Genomic DNA, 20,739 nt, shown 5'->3' with positions numbered 1-20,739 from the left:
CACCTCCGGGCCTGGCGGTTCAGAGCCCCGGCACCTCCGGGCCTGGCGGTTCAGAGCCCGGCACCTCTAGGCTTGGCGGTTCAGAGCCCGGCACCTCTGGGCCTGGCGGTTCAGAGCCCGGCACCCCTGGGCCTGACGGTTCAGAGCCCCGGCACCTCCGGGCCTGGCAGTTCAGAGCCCCGGCACCTCCGGGCCTGGCGGTTCAGAGCCCGGCACCTCCAGGCCTGGCGGTTCAGAGCCCGGCACCTCCAGGCCTGGCGGTTCAGAGCCCGGCACCTCCGGGCCTGGCGATTCAGAGCCCCGGCACCTCCGGGCCTGGCAGTTCAGAGCCCGGCACCTCCGGGCCTGGCGATTCATAGCCCCGGCACCTCCGGGCCTGGCGGTTCACAGCCCCGGCACCTCTGGGCCTGGCGGTTCAGAGCCCGGCACCTCCGGGCCTGGCAGTTCACAGCCCCGGCACCTCCGGGCCTGGCAGTTCAGAGCCCCGGCACCTCTGGGCCTGGCAGTTCAGAGCCCCGGCACCTCCGGGCCTGGCAGTTCAGAGCCCGGCACCTCCGGGCTTGGCGATTCATAGCCCCGGCACCTCCGGGCCTGGCGGTTCACAGCCCCGGCACCTCTGGGCCTGGCGGTTCACAGCCCCGGCACCTCTGGGCCTGGCGGTTCAGAGCCCGGCACCTCCGGGCCTGGCAGTTCACAGCCCCGGCACCTCTGGGCTTGGCAGTTCAGAGCCCGGTGCCTCCAGCCTGGCGGTTCAAAGCCCAGCACCTCTGGGCCTGGCGGTTCACAGCCCCGGCACTGCTGGGTTTGCTGTGTCAGTTATGAAAGTATAAAGACTGCGTGAGCCCGGCTCCACTTTCAGTACAAATGAAGCCCTGTCTTCGCCCCCTCCTAATGCTGCCTGGCTGCTCCCCGTGGCTCACGGCCTGTCACATGACAAATCAGCTCAGTTACCCAGGCTCCTCTGAGGCCTTCCCTCCAGCCAGAGCCTCTAAACGCACCCAGGCTGGGCGGAGGGGCGATGGGTGAGGGCACCTCCAGGGGCTGGGACTGGAGACACCCTCCTTGTCCAGCCCCCTCAGTGCACCCGCTCACCCGTGTCTGTGTCTGAGCCAGCGCCTGGGTGCAGGGCTGTACTTCCAGCTGGGGCTGCCTGCGCTAATCAGGAAACAGGATTAACCCTTCTCACTTTGCATCAGCCACAGACACTGATTAGCCAGCTTAGGGCCCCCCTACCCGTAATCTCCTGGCTGCCTCTCCGGCCAGCCCGGCTCTGCAGGGACCTGCGCGGGTGCCTCAGGATGTGGCTGGAGCTGTCAGGTGTATGAACCTGCCTGGTGCTGGCTGGCCACCCTGTAGACCCACCCACCCACCCTGCGGGGGTGGGAGGGTGTCTAGAGGGGAGTTCTGCTGCTCAGGCCTATTCAGTCCATGGCCCCCGGCAGCCAGGGGGCTCCCGAACGGCCACAGCTGGGGGGGGGGGGGCGACACAATGACCTGTGTGTGAGCCAGACATGCCAAACCCATGGGAAAAAACACAGAAATTGGGCTTGTTTTTGCCTTAATTGGCTTGTGAGTTGCTTGTTGGCTAGTTTTTGGCTTGTAGCTTGCTGCTCGGTGTACCTTGTTGCTTCTTGTTTTCGATTGGCTCCCGGCAAGCAGGGGCGAATGGGGGAGAGAGTCGGGGTGCACAACGGCCCACCAGTCCCAGACTGCAGCCCGGGGATCTAGTCCCACAGAGTGTTGGGGTTCTTAGTGATTGGCTGGTTTTGAAATGGGATTAGCTTGATTTTGACTTAGTGTGAAAGTCGGGTGCTTATTTACCACGTGAAAGTTGGCAACAGTGGTGTGAGCATTTACGTGTGTCTGCACACGCGTGTGGACATGGCCACGTGGGCATGTAGGTGTCTGTGTGAGCGCCCGAGCAAGGGGGCGTGAGGCCAGCAGGACCCACAAGGGCTCGAAGTCCCTCTTCATTACAATGGCCCCACCTGCTCTGCAGATACAGCTGGAGCGGGGGCGCTGGTCACCACAGCGCTGCAGCTTGTAGTGTAGACGGCACCTGGATCACGTTCCATAACCCAGCACGAAGCCCCATAGGCCTGTCTCCCCCGCCAGTGATCCTGGGACAAGCCTCCGTGTTGTAATCGGGTGCTTGGGGTCAGGTGTGTTTCTAGGGCCAAGCTCGGAGAGCTGAGGGCTAGAGATGAGCTGAGGGCAGGCGGAGAAAGCCCTGAATGGCTTGTGTAGCCTGTGCAGTGTCAGGGAGCCCAGGCCACCGCAGAGCTTGGGGTGCAGGGAGCAGGGAGCTGTGGGTCAGGGCCAAAGGGCACTGTGAAGCTGGGGCAGGGGGGAAGCCCAGGGCTGGGCTAGGGGGGCTGCGGGTCGGGAGTGAGGGGCACCGGCAGAGCTGGGAGTGGGAGGGGAGCCCAGGGCTGGGGTAGGGGGGCTCAGGGACGGGAGTGAGGGGCACCGGCAGAGCTGGGGGTGGGAGGGGAGCCCAGGGCTGGGCTAGGGGGCTGCGGGTCGGGAGTGAGGGGCACCGGCAGAGCTGGGGGTGGGAGGGGAGCCCAGGGCTGGGCTAGGGGGCTGCGGGTCGGGAGTGAGGGGCACCGGCAGAGCGGGAGGGGGCGGGGGCTCCCGGTCGGGAGTGAGGGGCACCGGCAGAGCTGGGGGTGGGAGGGGAGCCCAGGGCTGGGGGAGGGGGGCTGCGGGTCGGGAGTGAGGGGCACCGGCAGAGCTGGGGGTGGGAGGGGAGCCCAGGGCTGGGTTAGGGGGGCTGCGGGTCGGGAGTGAGGGGCACCGGCAGAGCTGGGGGTGGGAGGGGAGCCCAGGGCTGGGCTAGGGGGCTGCGGGTCGGGAGTGAGGGGCACCGGCAGAGCTGGGGGTGGGAGGGGAGCCCAGGGCTGGGCTAGGGGGCTGCGGGTCGGGAGTGAGGGGCACCGGCAGAGCTGGGGCAGGGGGGAAGCCCAGGGCTGGGCTAGGGGGGCTGCGGGTCGGGAGTGAGGGGCACCGGCAGAGCTGGGGGTGGGAGGGGAGCCCAGGGCTGGGCTAGGGGGGCTGCGGGTCGGGAGTGAGGGGCACCGGCAGAGCTGGGGGTGGGAGGGGAGCCCAGGGCTGGGCTAGGGGGCTGCGGGTCGGGAGTGAGGGGCACCGGCAGAGCTGGGAGTGGGAGGGGAGCCCAGGGCTGGGCTAGGGGGCTGCGGGTCGGGAGTGAGGGGCACCGGCAGAGCTGGGGGTGGGAGGGGAGCCCAGGGCTGGGCTAGGGGGCTGCGGGTCGGGAGTGAGGGGCATTTGGAGCTGTGTGGGGTGGGTTCCCCAGCGCCCTCCCGCCGGTCCAACGCCCCCGAGCCCCGGCTCGCCCGGCCCCTTCCCCTGCCCCTCGCCAGCCCCCCGGCGCTTGTCAAGGTCGTTAGTGTGGAGCTGCAGTTACAGATCCGGCCGCCAGGTGGGGCCCGTGTCCGCGGCGGAGGCGGCCAGTGACTGCGGGGTTCGGGGCTTCCCCTGCGGAGCGGGGGCGGCTGGGCCCGGGAGGTGTCAACACAGCCACGGTCTGACTGTGTGTGTACAGTCACACACACACACACACACACACACACACTCGCACACACACACAGTCACACACACACAGTCACACACACACACACACACAGTCGCACACACACACAGTCACACACACACAGTCACACACACAGTCACACACACACACTCGCACACACACACAGTCACACACACACACACAGAGTCACACACACAGTCACACACTCGCACACACACAGTCACACACACACACACACAGTCGCACACACAGAGTCACACACAGAGTCACACACACACACGCACACACACACGCACAGTCACACATACACACACACAGTCGCACACACACACACACAGTCACACACACAGAGTCACCCACACACACACAGTCACACCCACACACACTCGCATACACCCACAGTCACACACACACACACAGAGTCACACACACACACACACAGTCACACACACACACACAGTCACACACACACAGTCACACACACACACAGTCACACCCAACACCCCCCCAGCCTTGTCTGCACCCCCAGCAGCGCGGCCTGGTGCTGACACACACCCGGGCTCACGCTCACACGCGCAGCGGCAAGGACAGGTCCAGGGGGGGCTGGGGGAGCAGGGCAAGAACTGGAAGCGCCCTGGGGAGCCCCCAGCCGTGTCAGGAGCTAGTTGTGCAGAGCCGGACCAAGCACCTCACCAAAGAGCCGGACACGTTCCTGGAGGACGGGTCCCTCAATGGCCATTAGCCAGGCTGGGCAGGGAGGGTGTCCCGAGCTGCTGTCTGCCAGGGGCTGGGAGTGGGCGACGGGGGATGGGTCACTTGCTGATCCCCTGCTCTGTTCATTCCCTCTGGGGCGCCGGGCACTGGCCACTGTCGGCAGACAGGACACTGGGCTGGATGGACCTTTGCTCTGACCCAGCCTGGCCGTTCTTATTGTCTAGCCCATCCCTGACGGGTTCGTCCAACCTGCTCTTAGACCTCCCCAAGGATGGAGATTCCACCGCCTCCCTGGGCCGTTTATTCCAGGGCTTCACCACCCTGACAGTTGGGAAGTTTTCCTAACGTCCAACCTAACCCTCCCTTGCTGCAATTTAAGCCCATTGGTTCTTGTCCTGTCCTCAGGGTGAACAAGAACAACTTTTCTTCCTCTTCCATGTAACAACCTTTAATGTTCTAGAAAACTGTTCTCATGTCCCCTCTCAGTCGTCTCTTCTCCAGCCTAAACAAACCCGATGTTTTCAACCTTCCCCAGGGCCGCCCGGGGGTGGGGGGGGCAAGTGGGGCAATTTGCCCTGGGCCCCCTCGAGAATACAGGATTCTATAGTATTGCAGCTTTTTTAATGGAAGGGGCCCCCAAAATTACTTTGCCTCAGGCCCCCTGAGTCCTCTGGGTGGCCCTGCCCTTCCCGCAGAGCTCCCGTGGTTTCTGGCCCTTTATCATTTTTGTTGCTCTTCTCTGGACTCTCTCCAATTTGTCCCCATCTTTCCTGAAATGCAGCGCCCAGAACTGGACACAATCCTCCAGCTGAGGCCGTATCGGTGTCACGGACTCACCGGTCGTGCCCACTCTTGGCCCCGTGCGGTCCGTGGGGGGGGGGCCCTTTCAGTGCAACAGCCCCTCTCGGGGGTCCACTCTCTCTTGGGGTCAGGCCCCTCCACCTCCTGGAGACGCACCTCTCTGAGCCTCAGCACGTCTGTCTCTGCCGTGGGCCCCCCCAGGGAGTCCCCTCGCTCTGGACCTCCCAGGCCTCCTCACCCCCGAAGGGGTCGATGCCCCCTGTTCTCTAGACCGGAGCGACTCTCAGCCAGCATAAAACAGGAGGTTTATTGAGAGTTGAACCCAGCACAGGAAACTCTCAGGGCCTCAGGCCTGGCCTCCCTCAGCCCAGCACATCCCAGTCCCCCTGCAGCCAGGGGGGCTCTGCCTGCTCCCCCTCTCCAGCCCAGAGCCCCCCTGCTTCCCAGCTGGGCCTCCGATATCCCCGGCCCCAAGCCCCCTCCAGCTCCGAGCCCCCCTGCTCCCAGCTGGGCCTCCGATATCCCCGGCCCCAAGCCCCCTCTGTCCATTGGCTTCTCTCCAGGGAAACAGGGTCTCCTGGGCCCCCTCTGGCTGGAACCGGCTGGTCAGGTCACCGGGGTCCTCTCCCTGCAGCCCATTGTCCTCCCACTGGGCAGAACCGGCTGCGACTCCTGAGCTGGGTCCCCAGGTCACCAGTCACTGGGGTCTCCATTCTCCACGCCAGTGGTTGGGGTCCCAAGTCCCCTCTCCAGTCCTGTGTCCCAACAAACTCCCTCTCCCCTCCCCTCGTTAAACCAGTAACACCCAGGGAAACTGAGTCCCACCCCCTCCGCATGCAACCCACTGGGAAAACCAAGCGAATCCCCCATAGGAAACAAGGGAAACAAGAAACTCCGCCACATCGTCACAATCAGCGCAGAGCAAAGCAGAAGAATTACATCGCGTGTGTTGTTTATAACTCACCGCAATCCGAGGGTGCCCAGATTGCAGGCTGGAGCTGAGGTTCAGGGGACTGGCGGATGAGAAGGAGAATGAGGAGACATGGTCATGGGTCTCCGGGGGCCAGATTGGGGGGTCTGCCTGCGTCGCTTGGGCTGGGCCTGAGTGCACAGATCCCCCTAGACCCTGCTGGCTGTGCCATGCCCCCCCCCCCACAGCCTGTACGAGGCACCTCCAGCTGTACCAGATACCTGCAGACTGTGCCACGTACCCCCAGAGAGTGAGTATCACCCCACCCCACACTGTACCGTGCACTCGTAGGCAGTATCCTTCACCCCAGGCTGCACCAGGCACCTCCTGGAGGTACCAGACACTCACACACACGATGGATGGAGGTGTTGGGGGAATGGAGTGATGGGTGTCTGGGGGGATGGAGGGACAGAGGGAGGGGGGCATTGGAGGACAGAGGGAGGGACAGAGGTGTTGGAGGGACAGAGGGATGGGAGCACTGGGGGGGATGATGTGATGGGTGCATTGGAGGACAGAGGGAGGGACAGAGGTGTTGGAGGGATAGAGGGAGGGGTGCACTGGGGGGATGATGTGATGGGTGCATTGGAGGACAGAGGGAGGGACAGGTGTGTTGGGGGAATGGAGTGATGGGTGTCTGGGGGGATGGAGGGATAGGTGTGTTGGAGGGATAGAGGGAGGGGTGCATTGGGGGGATGGAGAGGGCTGCATGGGGGGGGATGGAGGGAGGATCCCCTCTGGGGCACCTGGCACTGGCTGCTGTTGGTGGACAGGACACCGGGCTGGATGGACCCTGGCTCTGACGCAGTCTGGCCGTGCTGACGTGAGCAGTCTGCCGGATATTAAACTCTGAACTGACCTCTGGTTTTACAGCTTCTGTCGTATGTTCTCTCTGTGTGGGAGAGCCAAGTCCCTTGCACTGTGCATCTGCCTCCTGCCCATGCTCCTCCGCACCCCGGCTTGCAGACTGGATTCCCTGCCCGTGTGGCATCTGGGTGCTGGCCAGCCTGGCGCCGTGGCTAGTGGAAGCAGCCGTGCAGGCCACATGTATTTCCATCCCAGCAGGGTTCATTTCTTGGCCAGCCTGTGGAGGTGACATGGGTGCCCAAGGCCTGGCTGAACGGATCCATCCCATCCTGGGCACCAGCCAGCAGCCAGGCCTGGCAGGCCGCCACTGTCCCCCCACGGCCTGGTATATTTAGAGCCCTTATCTCAGGGCATCGTCCCTCGCAGCCGCAACCTGCTTTCCTTGGCTGCGTCTCTGACAGGGCCTTGAAACATCTGAGTGGTCGGTGACGCCAGGACCCACTCAGTGCTGCTGGCCCCCATGGCGGAGCTAACACCAACTTGGCTGGGATGTTTCCCAGAAGCACAGCACAAAGCTGAAATACAGACCGTACAGAGCCAATACTCATAACCTCAACTATAAAATGACACCTGCCTACAGACAGCATAATCCTAACCAGCAACCCAGAACCTGCTCTTAGACACCTTATATGACCCCCTTTACCTAAGATTTGGTGCCACTACAGGACCTTGGTTGCAAACCATGTTCTATACGGTCCCAGTTTATATCAATAACGTCACAGCCCCAACGCAAAATTGATGCAGGAAGGGATGACACAAACATCACTGACTGCATCCCAAGAGCCCCCCCTCCTTGGGTCTGTCTCACTACAGCTAGTGTTGGGCTAGAGGCCGTACCAGGGTATGACAGAAATGGTTCATCAAAGTCATGTTCAGTAACATGATTGAATCTCTTTACAAACTCAAGGTAAAACTTGGTTTGAAGGACAGGGGATTGGAGCTGCTTTTGCCTAACAGAAGTCACTGGCTGATGGGGTGGGCTCTCTGTGCTAACAGCTATTAGCAAGTCTTTCTTCTCCCTGCCAGCCAGGTAATTTGCATCAACACAAACACTAGCATTTAACTTCTTAGCTGCTACCGATTCCAAGGCTGGACTCTGTCTTACAGAGATACCGCACAAATCCAAATAGTCTGAGGGTGAGCGTTTGCTTGCTCTCCCCTGCATCCTTAAGCATTCAGCCATAAAACTGTTCTGCTCTGAAACACCAGTAACTGAATCTGCCCTCAGCCCCTGAAGCACAGACTGCTCACTCACAGAATCAGCCTGGAGACAGTCCTGTCTCAACACCATTGTCTTCCCAACAAGCTGGTCAAACCCAGCCACTTGGTTATAGGGCTGCTCATCTTTCTTAACAGCTTTTATTCCATCTGAGACCTTTTCAAAGCTGCCCACACTGGATCTTTCAAAAGGAAAGTCAGTGGATCCATTTACAACAGAAAACTTCTGGCTGGTAGGAACTGAAACTTCCTTGATTAAATCACGTTCACACCCTTCAGTTGCAGTACACTGCTTGCACAGGCTACCATGAGGATTCCTTTCCCCAGGAGCTTTTCTAAGCAGCAATTCACCCCTCACAGAAATTCTGCCCTTCCCCGCTTCACCCAGGGCTCGCTCTAAAGGAACACTTCCCTGAGCCCCCAGAGACTCTTTCTGGGTCTCACTTACATTCAGACTCACCTCAGGCCCATCAGGCAGATTTCTACACAATCCCCTTCCAGGCAAACTCATAGACTCACTAGATAAAAGGTTAGAAGCCTTCTCCTTCCCTTGGCCATGAACAAGTTCAGGAATCTTTTCCTTCTTGCTACAAGTTGTCAAACTGTCAGTAGGTAACACAATTAAATCACCTTCCTGCTCCCCTTGTGCCCTGGCTAGGGTATCACCCTGAGCAGACAGAGCTGCTACACCCTTTTCCAGCCACACATTAGCAACAGGCAAAATACAAGCACCAGAACTGTCTGGTCTCTGGGATTTTGCTAAGACACTAACTGGATGCGACCTAGTCACAGGGCCATTCTCCCCAGCAGACACAAACTTAGGACCATTCCCTTCCTGGGCTTTAGTTGAATCCAGAACCAACTCTGAGACACCTGCACTATTCTCAACCCTCCACCTTCTGTCTGCTCCACAGACACAGAAGAGCCGGAGACACATTCTCCTCTACCAGACACCCAGCTTGGGATCTCATTTCCCTTGTCCCAGCACACAGGGCTGTTCACAGACAACTGCTTGGAGACCGAGGTAGCTCCCTCCATAGGCAAGTCACTACCCCTGACAGACACAGGCACATTCCCTTCGCTGCCACATTTCTCCACACAGGACACAGGTAAGGGACAGGGACACTGTGACGAAGTGGGACTGGTCTTACTGGGGGCTGGGTACAGATCCTAAGTTTCTAGCAGCAAAAGGCCATGCAGCCAAACACCTGACACTCTGTCACCTAGCAACTGATGGCCGGGCCCCTCCCTGTAAAGGTGCATCTAAAGGTGTTGGAGACAAAGGGGTCAGGTGACCTCCTGGCCCGGGAAAGAAGCGGAGGAGAGAGGAGGGGCCGGAGGGGGTTGGGCAGACTGGAGTTGGCTGGGGAAAGAGGGGAAGCAGGGAGAAAGGGCTCTGATCCCCGAGGGGGGCTGTGAGGCCCCAAGATGGACCTAACCGGGGGGATCCGGTTATCTGTGCCTGCAAGACCTGTGTTGGACTGTGTTCCTGTCATCTAAATAAACCTTCTGCTTTACTGGCTGGCTGAGAGTCCTGGTGAATCGCAGGGAGCCCGGGGGTGCAGGGCCTGACTCCCCTACACTCTGTGACAACTGGTGGCAGTGGTGGGATCGACTGCACCCCGTGGACGGCGCTTCCTGCAGTAAGTGACTGGGGAGCAGTAAAACGAAGGGGCGATTAACCCCTGGGAGAGTGTGACCAGAGAGAAGGGCTTTGCAGTAACAGGGTCCCCCGGGGGATCGCAGTGAGCGATCCCAGGGGCGGAGGAGGCTGCAGCTCGACCCTGGCAGAGGGGTGGTGACCTCAAGGACTGGCACACATGGGGTCCCCCTGGAACCCGTGGGGAGCGGCGAGCACCCCGGCCTGCGAGCGGCCAGCAGGAAGATGTATGCCAAGCAGCGCAAGTGTGACCTGGTGGGGCTGTGCCAGCAGAGAGGGCTGCACAGTGGGAAGCTCACCAAGGCCCAGCTGATTGCCCGGCTGGAGGACGCAGATCGTGTGAATGAACCGATCCCTGTCTCTGAGGGAAGCAGCCGGGCAGATGCAGCGCAGGCACCAGTGTCTGTCCCCACTGGGAGTGGTCAGCTGGCCGCTGAGGGCTTCTCGAGACCTCCTACCCCTAGGCCTAGGGGGAGGGGGAGGAGGAGCCCAGCTACCGAGGGCACCGTGACCCCCCCCGGCCAGCCGGGGATCGTCCCGGCGACGCTCGGCCTCCGTGGAGCGCAGGCGGCTGGACTTGGAGAGAGAGATAAAACTGAGAGAGCTGGATGAGCATAAGGAACAGAGGGAACATGAGGAGAGACAAAGCCAGCGTGAGCTGGAGGAGAAGGAGAACCAGCGTAAACACGAGGAGAGGGAGAAGCAGAAGCAGCGTGAATACGAGGAGAGGGAGAAGGAGAGGCAACGTAAACATGAGCTGGACCTGGCCCAGCTGAACAACAGTAAGGCCCCGGCTGCGGTGAGTGAGGGGGGACCCAAGCCTACAAAGAGCTTTGATAAGAGCTTCCTGGCCCGGCGTAAGGAGGGGGAGGACATAGATACCTTCCTGACGGCCTTTGAGAATGCCTGCGAGCTGCACCGGGTTGACCCTGCAGACAGGATCCCGTTTCTCACCCCCTTACTGGACTCCACCGCCGTGGAGGTGTACAGCCGAATGAGAGGGGCGGAGGCGGGGGACTACAACCTGTTCAAAGAGGCCCTGCTCCGCGAGTTTGGGCTGACCCCGGAGATGTACTGGAAGAGGTTCCGGAGTCAACATAAGACCCGGGAGGTCACATACCTACAACTGGTCAACCGGGCGCAGGGATATGCCCGCAAGTGGACAGCTGGGGCCCAAACTAGAGAGGACCTGCTTGACCTATTCATACTGGAGCACCTGTATGAGCAGTGCCCGTCGGACCTGAGGCTGTGGTTGATGGACCAGAAGCCGGAGAACCCGCAGCATGCAGGCCAGCTGGCCGACCAATACATGGACAGTCGGGCAAGGGATAATAGGGAGGCGTCTCGAGGGAGCAGGTCTGCCTCAACGCAGAGAGAGAGTCACCATGGGACCTCCCAGAAGGGGGCGAGGGAGAGCCCCCACCAAAGGAAAACATCTGGCGTCAGGTCCAGTCGCCCCACTCGAGGGGACCCACGAGACATGGGCTGCTATCAATGTGGCCAACAAGGCCACATACGGGCCCAGTGCCCCAAGCTCCGGGACAAACTGAGCAGACCAACCCCACACCGGGTCAACTTGGTAGAGACCCAGCCAGATGAGGGGCAGCGTTCACAGGAAAGGGGGGCTGGCCGCGTACCCCCTGCGAAGGAGGGAGGGGGGCCCCGGGTCGACCCCTCCGAGGGGCTGGATGCTCCCCGCCCTGAGTTTTGGGTTTACAGGGTGGGCACAGGGCTGCCCCTCCGGAGCGAGTGCCTTGTCCCCCTGGAGGTAGATGGGAGGGAGGTCACTGGGTACTGGGATACGGGTGCAGAGGTGACGCTGGCCCGGCCCGAGGTGGTGGACTCAGAACGGATGGTGCCCAACACCTACCTGACCCTGAGGGGTGTGATCGGGACCCCATTCAAGGTGCCTGTGGCGAGGGTACACCTAAAGTGGGGGGACAAGGAGGGCCCCAAGGATGTGGGGGTGCACCCACATTTGCCCACGGTGGTGTTAATGGGGGGGGGGGATCTCGAGGACTGGCCCAGTAACACCCGGGGTGCCCTGGCCGTGAACCGTAGTCAGAGTCGACGCAGGGCTCTGTACCCTGACACCGGGGAAGGTGCTCTGCCCGAGGCACCGGACCCTGACCCGGTGGGGAGGGAACGCCCAGGGACAGGGCTCAGAGAGGCTGTGGCCCCAGACCCAGCCGGTGAGAGAGAGCAGATCCCCGTCCCTGCCCCAGCGTCTGAGTACCAGGCTGCGGTGCGGGAAGACCCCTCCTTGCGGAGGATAGGGGACCTGGCCAGCCTCGGGGGGGGACAGACCCGGCACATGGCTACTCCCCACAGATAAGCTGCTGCTTTTTTCACTACACTGAGCTACTTCCAGCAAATCACAGTTACCCATTTCAGGTTCACTTTCACAAGCTGCACTAGCCACCAATCCATCACCCATCACAAATCTCCCCTCTCCTCCTCAGCTCGGGCTCCCACCCGACCAGCCACTTTCATCTGCTCCTGAGAAACATTTTCCTGACCAATGAGATCTTTCTGCTCTTGATCTAACTCCAGATTCACTTCTGAGACATTAGACAGACATTCAGAAACTCCACTCACAGACACGCTGCTTTCTGGCCCAGACAAACAGCTATTTCCCACCAGGTTAGAATCCCCCTCTCCATGGCCATAGCAAAACTGGTTAAAGACAGAGAGGATACAGTTTCTGCTGTTCTTCCCTTGCTTTTTTGACTTGGAGCTGAACTCTGGCAGTTTCCTGTTGCATCTTGTGAGTCTCCTGTTGCATCTGTCGAGCTTTCTCCTCAGCAGCCAGCAGCTCCAGACGCCCCTTACGAGCTCTTTCTTTCTCTCAACAGCCTCTTTCTCCAACTGGGCCAACGTTTGCTTCTCTTCCATTCGAATTTCTGCCAGTTTTTGCTCATGTTCAAACCGCAGGCTGTCCATCAGGGCTTGCAGTTTCATTGCTTTTGCTGTTGCTCTCTGGCTCATGGTCACTGCTCTTTAACCAACCAAACTCTCAATCCCAAATTTCAAATTTGGATAGCATGGGATTCTGACTCAAAGCTTAATTGACCTGGTTCTGTGGATCCAAGCACGACTACGCCACTGTGACGAGGCGGTTCTGATGGGACCCAACTGAGAGTGCCAATTCAGGACCAATTGCTGAAACAGGGCAGTCACAGCCCTAGGCTGGGGTTTTTCCACCTCTAAGGCAAACCAAACCAGCCAGACCAAGAGGACTTTGGTCTCACCCCACTGGCTAACCACAAGTCACAAGCAATTCCCTTAGACACTCCAGTCTCCCAGTATCACCACCAGGGCCACTCATCCTGGGGATGAATGGTTATGAAAACAAATACCCCAATAAAAGAAAACAGTTCTCTCGATCACAAAGGATCAAGCCCCAGACCCAGGTCAATATACACATCAGATCTTACCCACAAATCACGCTGTTGCCAATCCTTTAGAATCTAAAATCTAAAGGTTTATTTATAAAAGGAAAAAGATAGAGCTGAGAGCTAGAATTGACTAAATGGAATCAATTACATCCAGAAATGGCAAAGTTCTTGGTTCAGGCTTGTAGCGGTGATGGAATAAACTGCAGGTTCAAATTACGTCTCTGGAACATCCCCCGCTGGGATGGGTCAGTCAGTCCTTTGTTCAGAGCTTCAGTTTGTAGCAAAGTCCCTCCAGAGGTAAGAAGCAGGATCGAAGACAAGATGGAGATGAGGCATCAGCCTTATATAGGCTCTTCCAGGTGTAAGAACCTCTTTGTCCTTACTATGGAAAATTACAGAGTCACATGGCAAGTCCCTGCACTTTGCTGAGTACAAGGCGTGTCTGCCTTCTCTCGAGGGGTGAATTGTGTAGCTGATGGTCCTTAATGGGCCATCAAGCAGGCTAGGCAGAGCTGACACCAACTTGTCTGGGGTGTCTCCCAGAATCACAGCACAAAGTTGAAATACAGACAGGACAGAGCCAATACTTATAACTTCAACTACAAAATGATACATACACACAGGCAGCATAATCGTAACCAGCAACCCATAACCTGGTCTTAGACACCTTATGTGACCCCCTTTACCTAAGATTTGGTGCCACTACAGGACCTTGGTTGCAACCCATGTTCTATATGGTCCCCATTTATATCAATAACGTCACACCGCCGAGGGCAGCCTGCCTGCCGCCTTCATGGCAACCAGCAGAGCGCCCCCCGCGGCTTGCCGCCCCAAGCATGCTCTTGGCGTGCTGGGGCCTGGAGCCGCCCCTGTCTGGGATGATCCAATTCACGTCTGCGCACGCCAGCTCTGTGACCTGCAGTGACATGCGGTGTTACCAGCTCATCGACTGAGTCTGGAGCGAGCGCTTGGGGGACCATCCCCGCCCTTCATAGCCTCTGGGGGGGCAGTGGGAGCTGGGGACACCCCTTGGCCTGCAAGCAGCCCGGGGCAGAGCCATTCACCTGGACTTGCCTGCAACCTGCCTCACACACCTGTGGAGTGTTAATGACAGTCCTGGATGGAGGGATGGGTGCCACGGGGGGGACGGAGGGACGGGTGCGTTGGGGGACAGAGGGACGGGTGTGTTGGAGGATGGAGGGACGGGTGCGTTGGGGGGTGGAGGGACAGGTGTGTTGGGGGGCGGGTGGGTTTGGGGGACAGAGGGACGGGTGCGTTGGGGGACAGAGGGACGGGTGCGTTAGGGGACAGAGGGACGGGTGTGTTGGAGGATGGAGGGACGGGTGCGTTGGGGGGTGGAGGGACAGGTGTGTTGGGGGGCGGGTGGGTTTGGGGGACAGAGGGACGGGTGCGTTGGGGCAGCGCTCCCACTCTGGATGCCCTGGATTCAATGGAGCTGGAGCCCAGACTAGGGAGCCAGATTGGGGCAGCCCAGGCCAGGCCAGTGTTAACCTTGCCCCAGATTCTCCACCCCGAGGAAGCCGGTTGTGCGTGTGGCACGGCCCCCTGCTGTGCACCGTAACGCCCCAGCACGGGAGCAGGCAGCTGCTGGCTGTCCCTGGAGGGGCTAGGCCTGTCGCTGGGGCTGGTGGGGCCTGGTTCGATCCCTGCCCGCCAGGGCCGCCCACGGGGGGGGGCAAGTGGGGCAATTTGCCCCGGGCCCAGCAGGGGCCCCCACGAGAGTTTTTTGGGGCCCCTGGAATAGGGTCCTTCACTCGCTCCTCGGCGGGCTTGTTTAAAGGCAGGCAAAGCGGCAGGCACCAACGTCTACAGCCATACCACCCTGAACACGCCTGATCTCGTCTGATCTCGGAAGCTAAGCAGGGTCGGGCCTGGTTAGTACTTGGATGGGAGACCTCCTGGGAATACTGGGTGCTGTAGGCTTTTGACGCTCCCTCACGCTGCCCGGCTGCAGCTCTCCCTCGCCCACACGCTTTTGCCGCCTCGCCCTGGCTTGCTTCCGCTAAGGTCTCCCAGGCCGTAGCCGCCTCGCCCACCGCGCCCGAGGCGGAGGGCTTGGCCTTTGGGCACCCGGACCCATGGCGCGGGGTTGGGTTTTCTTCTTTGAAACCAGCCGGCCGTCTTGCCCCCTTGGCAGCAGGCGTGGCTGGGAGGGCAGGTGGCCGAAGCGGCGGCAGGCGCCCCGAGGCCTGTCTGCGCTAACGCTCCCTGCCAGCCGCTTCGGCTCCGCCGCCGGGAGCGGGAGGCTGGGCGAAAGGAAAGCCGCAAAGCGCAGCCCGGGCCTTTGGGGGTGGCTGCTTTAGGGAAGCCCTTTGGCAGCGTGTCTCCTTGGCAGCTGGCAGGGCCGCCCAGAGCGGGGGGCGGGGGCAAGTGGGGCAATTTGCCCCGGGCCCAGCAGGGGCCCCCTCGAGAGTTTTTCGGAGCCCCTGGAGCGGGGTCCTTCACTCGCTCCGGGGGCCCCAGAAAACTCTCGCGGGGCCCGGGCCCCCGGAGCTTCTTCGCTCCTGGTCTTCGCTGGTGGGGTGTCCTTCCTTTCCGGGACAGAAGGACCCCCCCGCCACCAAATTACCGCCGAAGCGGAGTGCAGCAGGGTCTTCGGCGGTAATTCGGCGGGGGGTGGGGGGGTCCTTCCGTTCCGGGACCCGCCGCCGAAGTGCCCCGAAGACCCGCGGTGGGGGCTGCACTTCGGCGGCGGGTCTCGCTTCGGCGGTAATTCGGTGGCCGGGGGCTTTGGGGCACTTCGGCGGTGGGTCCCGGAACAGAAGGACCCCCCGCCACCGACTTATCGCCAAAGCGGGGGCCCCCCGCCGCCCAAGACCCCGGGCCCCCGGAATCCTCTGGGCAGCCCTGCCGCCCGCCCGCCACCCCTCAGTGATTGTCACCATCCAGGGGTGCAGCGTCCACGTCCATCAGTTCCTCTCTCAGCCGGGAACCCCTGGAGGACCAGGGTTACACTGTGCAGGTGCCAGGCCAGGCCCCATGGCTCCTTTACCAGCTTCTCCTGCTGCCGGGCTGTGGCAGCATCATGGGGAACAGGCAGAACCCTCCTGTGAGGCGATGGCTCCTGTCCTGCAGACCCTGCGTGTGAGCCCCCGATGTCATGGGGGAGACCGCTTCTGGGGGAGGCTGACCCACAATGCATTGCTCTGCACCCGCCAGGGCTGGCAGCTGCCCTTTCTCTTGACCCTGCTGTGGAGAGGAACATCGCTGGGGAGGGGCCGGGGGGGCGCTATGAATAGATCAGAGGGAGCCGATCCCAAGACCTTGCGCTTTCCCTGCTCTGCCCGGCCTGCAGGGTATTTTTAGCACTCAGGAAAATGAGGGATGAACAGCAGGACTTAGAGCCGGCAAAGTGCGGGAGGGGCTGTGTGGGCTTCACATGCAGCTCCGCTGGTGCCCCTCAACCCCGACCTGCAGCCCCGGACATCCCGGCCCTCAGCTCCCCCCCCCCAACTCCGCTGGTGCCCCTCAACCCCGACCTGCAGCCCCGGACATCCCGGCCCTCAGCTCCCCCCCCACCAACTCTGCTGGTGCCACTCAACCCTGATCTGCAGCCCCGGACATCCCGGCCCTCAGCTCCCCCCCCCCCAACTCTGCTGGTGCCCCTCAACCCCGACCTGCAGCCCCGGACATCCCGGCCCTCAGCTCCCCCCCCCACCAACTCTGCTGGTGCCACTCAACCCTGATCTGCAGCCCCGGCCATCCCAGCCCTCAGCTCCCCCCCCCCCCCCGCCCCACACACACACAGGCAGCTCTGCTGGTTTCAGAGGGGTAGCTGGGTTAGTCTGTATCAGCAAAAACAATGAGGAATCCTTGTGGCACCTCAGAGACTAACACATTTATTTGGGCATAAGCTTTCGTGGGCTACAGCCCACTTCATCAGCTGTGTGGGTTTTAGCCCACAAAAGCTTATGCCCAAATAAATGTGTTAGTCTCCAAGATGCCACAAGGACTCCTGGTTGTTAGAGCTCTGCTGGTGCCCCTCAACCCTGATCAGCAGCCCCGGCTATCCCAGCCCTCAGCTTCCCCGCCCCCCACATCCCTACCTCACCAAGCCCATCCAGCCCAGTGTCCTGTCTGCCGACAGTGGCCAGTGCCAGGTGCCCCAGAGGGAGTGAACAGAACAGGGAATCATCAAGTGATCCATCCCCTGTCGCCCATTCCCAGCTTCTGGCAAACAGGCCAGGGACACCATCCCTGCCCAGCCTGGCTAATAGCCATTGATGGATCTGACCTCCAGGAACTTATCTAGGTCTTTCCTGAACCCTGTTCTACTTTCGGTCTCACAACATCCCCTGGCAGCGAGTTCCACAGGTTAACTGTGCGTTGAGTGAAGAAATTCTGCCTTAGGTTTGTTTTAAACCTGCTGCCTGTTCATTTCATTGAGTGATCGCTGGCTCTTACGTTATGAGAAGGGGTGAATCACACTCCCCTATTCGCTTTCTCCGCACCAGCCATGATTTTCTAGACCCTGTCGTATCCCCGCTTAGTCGTCTCTTTTCCAAGTTGAACAGTCCAAGTCCTTTTCATTTTCCCTCAAATGCAGCTGTTCCATCCCCCGCATCACCACGTTCCCTTTCTCTGAACCTCTTGTGCCGCTGGCAGAGCAGGTCCCAGCTCCAGCCAAGGTCCCCTTGTCCCAAGGGAACCCCGACGAATACCTCGCTGGAGCCGGCCTGGCCCCTGAGTGTTACTATTGTTCAGACGGGTGCCAGGACTCTAAGCAGGTGGGTCGTGTTCAGCCTGTTTGCAATGGGGGTGAGTTGCTGCCGGCATCAGTCTCACGGGTAACACCCGTATCCCCTGGTGCAGGGGAACAGCTGAGCGGTTGGATTGGGAGCCTCTGTGACCCTGTAACTGTTAGGTAAAAAGCAAGTCCTTACTCACCTCTCCAGCACCCGAGTTCGTGCGGAGTTGGTATGGGGCTCACAAGTCTGTCAGAGACCAGACAACAATTCGTTGATCAACGGGCTCACACCATCCTTAGCTTAAAAGCAGAGCTTCGGAGTAAGTGTGGCAAGTTTATTAGGGGTGAGCATCAATGTTTATACACAGAAGTAAACAAAGTGATTAACAGATCATAATGGTCATGCATAATCAATCAAGATTCTACAGGATAAAACAGGTTAAAATGTAAATTAGAAAAGACAAAGGAGGAGATGGCTACTTATCGGGAGGGGGGGGTGTCATGAGCAGTTCGCAGGTCAGAGCTTTGATTAAAAGTTTCAGACAGAGACATGTAGTCTGAGTTAAGTTTAAACTCATGAAAAGTTCAGACTCAACATTCCTCCATTTGTAGCTTTGGGATAACTATTTACCAAAAGCTACACCCCATTTTAAGGAGCCAAGGGCCGCTTGGCAATTTCAGCCTGGGCCAACTCGAAGAGAGTAAGGCCTTTGGCTGAAGTAGGAAAAGAATAAACTGACCCACATGAGTTTATGAGGGAGGGGACACACTGAATACAGCAACACAGTATTATAAGGATTACTATGGCCCCAACAATACCCACCAAGAGTTTTTTAACCCACCCAAATCCAGGCAGCCAATTTCATAAGGCTCCCCACCAATCATAAGGTGGCTGGCCAGAGGAGTAGTTTTTAGCCATTTCCCTTAGATGTTTGGTACGTTGAAAAGTGTCAGGGTAGGTGTCGTTTACAAAAACACAGCATTTTTCATTTATGAGGGCGCAAGTTCCTCCTTGGGCTGCTAACATTATGTCTAAAGCCATTCGGTTTTGCAAAGCTAACTGGTGCAGCTGGGACATTTCCCCGGCCTGATTCTCAAATAGGGTTGCAGTTTCATTGGTTAAAGATTCTAGTAGTCCCTGTAGACGGATGACACCACCCCTCAAGCTAATAAGACCAGCCCACCGCTGCCACGACAAACCATCACGGATATTAATATCTCTGAAGGTTTCACAGATGTTACGAACGTGGGGGAAAATGGGGGGGGTGAGGGAGATGCGAGAAGGCGGTGCCATTAAAATACATGTTGCATTTACTTGTTCCCACAAAAGTTGACCCCTTTTCTTTAACAAAACACAGTGATCCTGTCTGATTGGTTACTCTGAGATATCTGTTAATTGGCACTCCTGTTTTGTCCCATGTAAGATTGTGTTGGACTGGATCTTTTACTCTAGCCGGTGGCATCCAAGTCATATTAGCAGTGGTCAGGGGAATGGGTGTGAAGGGGAGTCCCTGTTCTGCATTTACTGGAAATTGAGTACATACCCAGCAATTACTTCTATTTCCTAAAATACGAGTTTTAACCTCGTGGGAATATCTAATAAAAGCATTATCTTTATAAGCAGAAAATAAACTAAAAAGGCATGATAAAAAACATACAGTTGTCAGAATAAAAGGTCCTCTTATTTTTTTCGAGTCAATTTAAGTCTGATGTCTGAAAGAGGTAAGCTGGTCCACTGGTCAGAGGCAGTGTCCCCAGTGGTGGCAAGAGCTGCTGGTCCGTCACTGTGGTCCACTACGGCTGGCTTGACGTGGGAGTGGTGGATCCAGGATTTGCGTCCTTTCAGGAACACTGTAGTCTGGGTTGTTAAAAGAACCTGGTGGGGTCCAGTAAACCTCGGCTGGAGGGCGTCGCCACGAACGAACTTTTTGGCCCAGACGAACTTTTTGGCCCAGACGAAGTCCCCTGGTTGGAACGGGTGGATCGCTTTCCAAAGGGTACGGAGGCGAGCCTGTAGGGAGAGAAACTGGCACGCGGTCATATGATCCCCTCCCAATAGTGAAACATCAGCACGTGGTAGCGCCCCGCCTTTGAAAGGGGGGTGTCCATAGAGCAGTTCAAAGGGGGATAATCCCAATACACGGGTTGGGCGAGTACGAAGGTGAAACAGGACCAAGGGAAGTACCTGAGGCCATTTTAACCCTGTTTCCTGACAGTATTTAGCCAATGTAAGCTTAAGCTCCCTAGTCATACGCTCAACTTTCCCGCTAGACTGGGGGTGGTAGGGTGTATGAAAGGAGTGTGAAATGCCCAGTCCTTGTTCTAAACCGCCAAGGACATTACCAGTAAAGTGGGGTCCGCGATCTGAGTCAAGTATGAGAGGGATACCAAAACGGGGTACAATGTCTCTAAGGAGGATTTTCGCCACTGTGGCAGCAGTACAATTAGCAGTAGGAAAAGCTTCGACCCATGAAGTCAGAGGGCAAACCAAAACAAGGAGGTGCTTTTTCCCAAAAGCCTTTGGCATATCTGCAAAGTCAATTTGAAGATGTTGAAATGGAGCAGCAGGCGGAGGTCTTTCACCCTTAATTTTGTTAAGAGGCGGAGCAGGTTCATTACGCTGACATGTGCTGCATGCTTTCACTATTGACAGGCAGTAGGGTTGAATGCCTGGAGCATACCAAAAGCGAGCGATGGTGTCCACAAGGGCGTGTGTGCCGTAGTGACCCCCCTTATCATGGTGCCAGCGAACTGCCACGGGGTATGTGGAGCGAGGGAGGCAGGCTCGGCCATCCGGCATAAGCCAGGTCCCTTTGACCAGAGTGGTTCCGAGGCTCTCCCACGACTGTA

General features: G+C 58.8%; 1 non-coding gene across 1 annotated transcript; it reads left to right on the top strand.

Annotated features, from left to right (window-relative positions):
* The first annotated feature begins 15,006 nt into the window (after positions 1-15,006).
* On the top strand, positions 15,007-15,125 carry LOC123365489. The gene has a single exon (XR_006577623.1). It is a non-coding gene; the product is annotated as a 5S ribosomal RNA (ribosomal RNA).
* Positions 15,126-20,739: the final 5,614 nt, after the last annotated feature.

The sequence above is a fragment of the Mauremys mutica genome, chromosome 2 (assembly GCF_020497125.1).
Source record: "Mauremys mutica isolate MM-2020 ecotype Southern chromosome 2, ASM2049712v1, whole genome shotgun sequence".
In the NCBI taxonomy this organism is placed as follows: domain Eukaryota; kingdom Metazoa; phylum Chordata; order Testudines; family Geoemydidae; genus Mauremys; species Mauremys mutica.
This window is presented reverse-complemented; position numbering and strand designations above follow the sequence as displayed.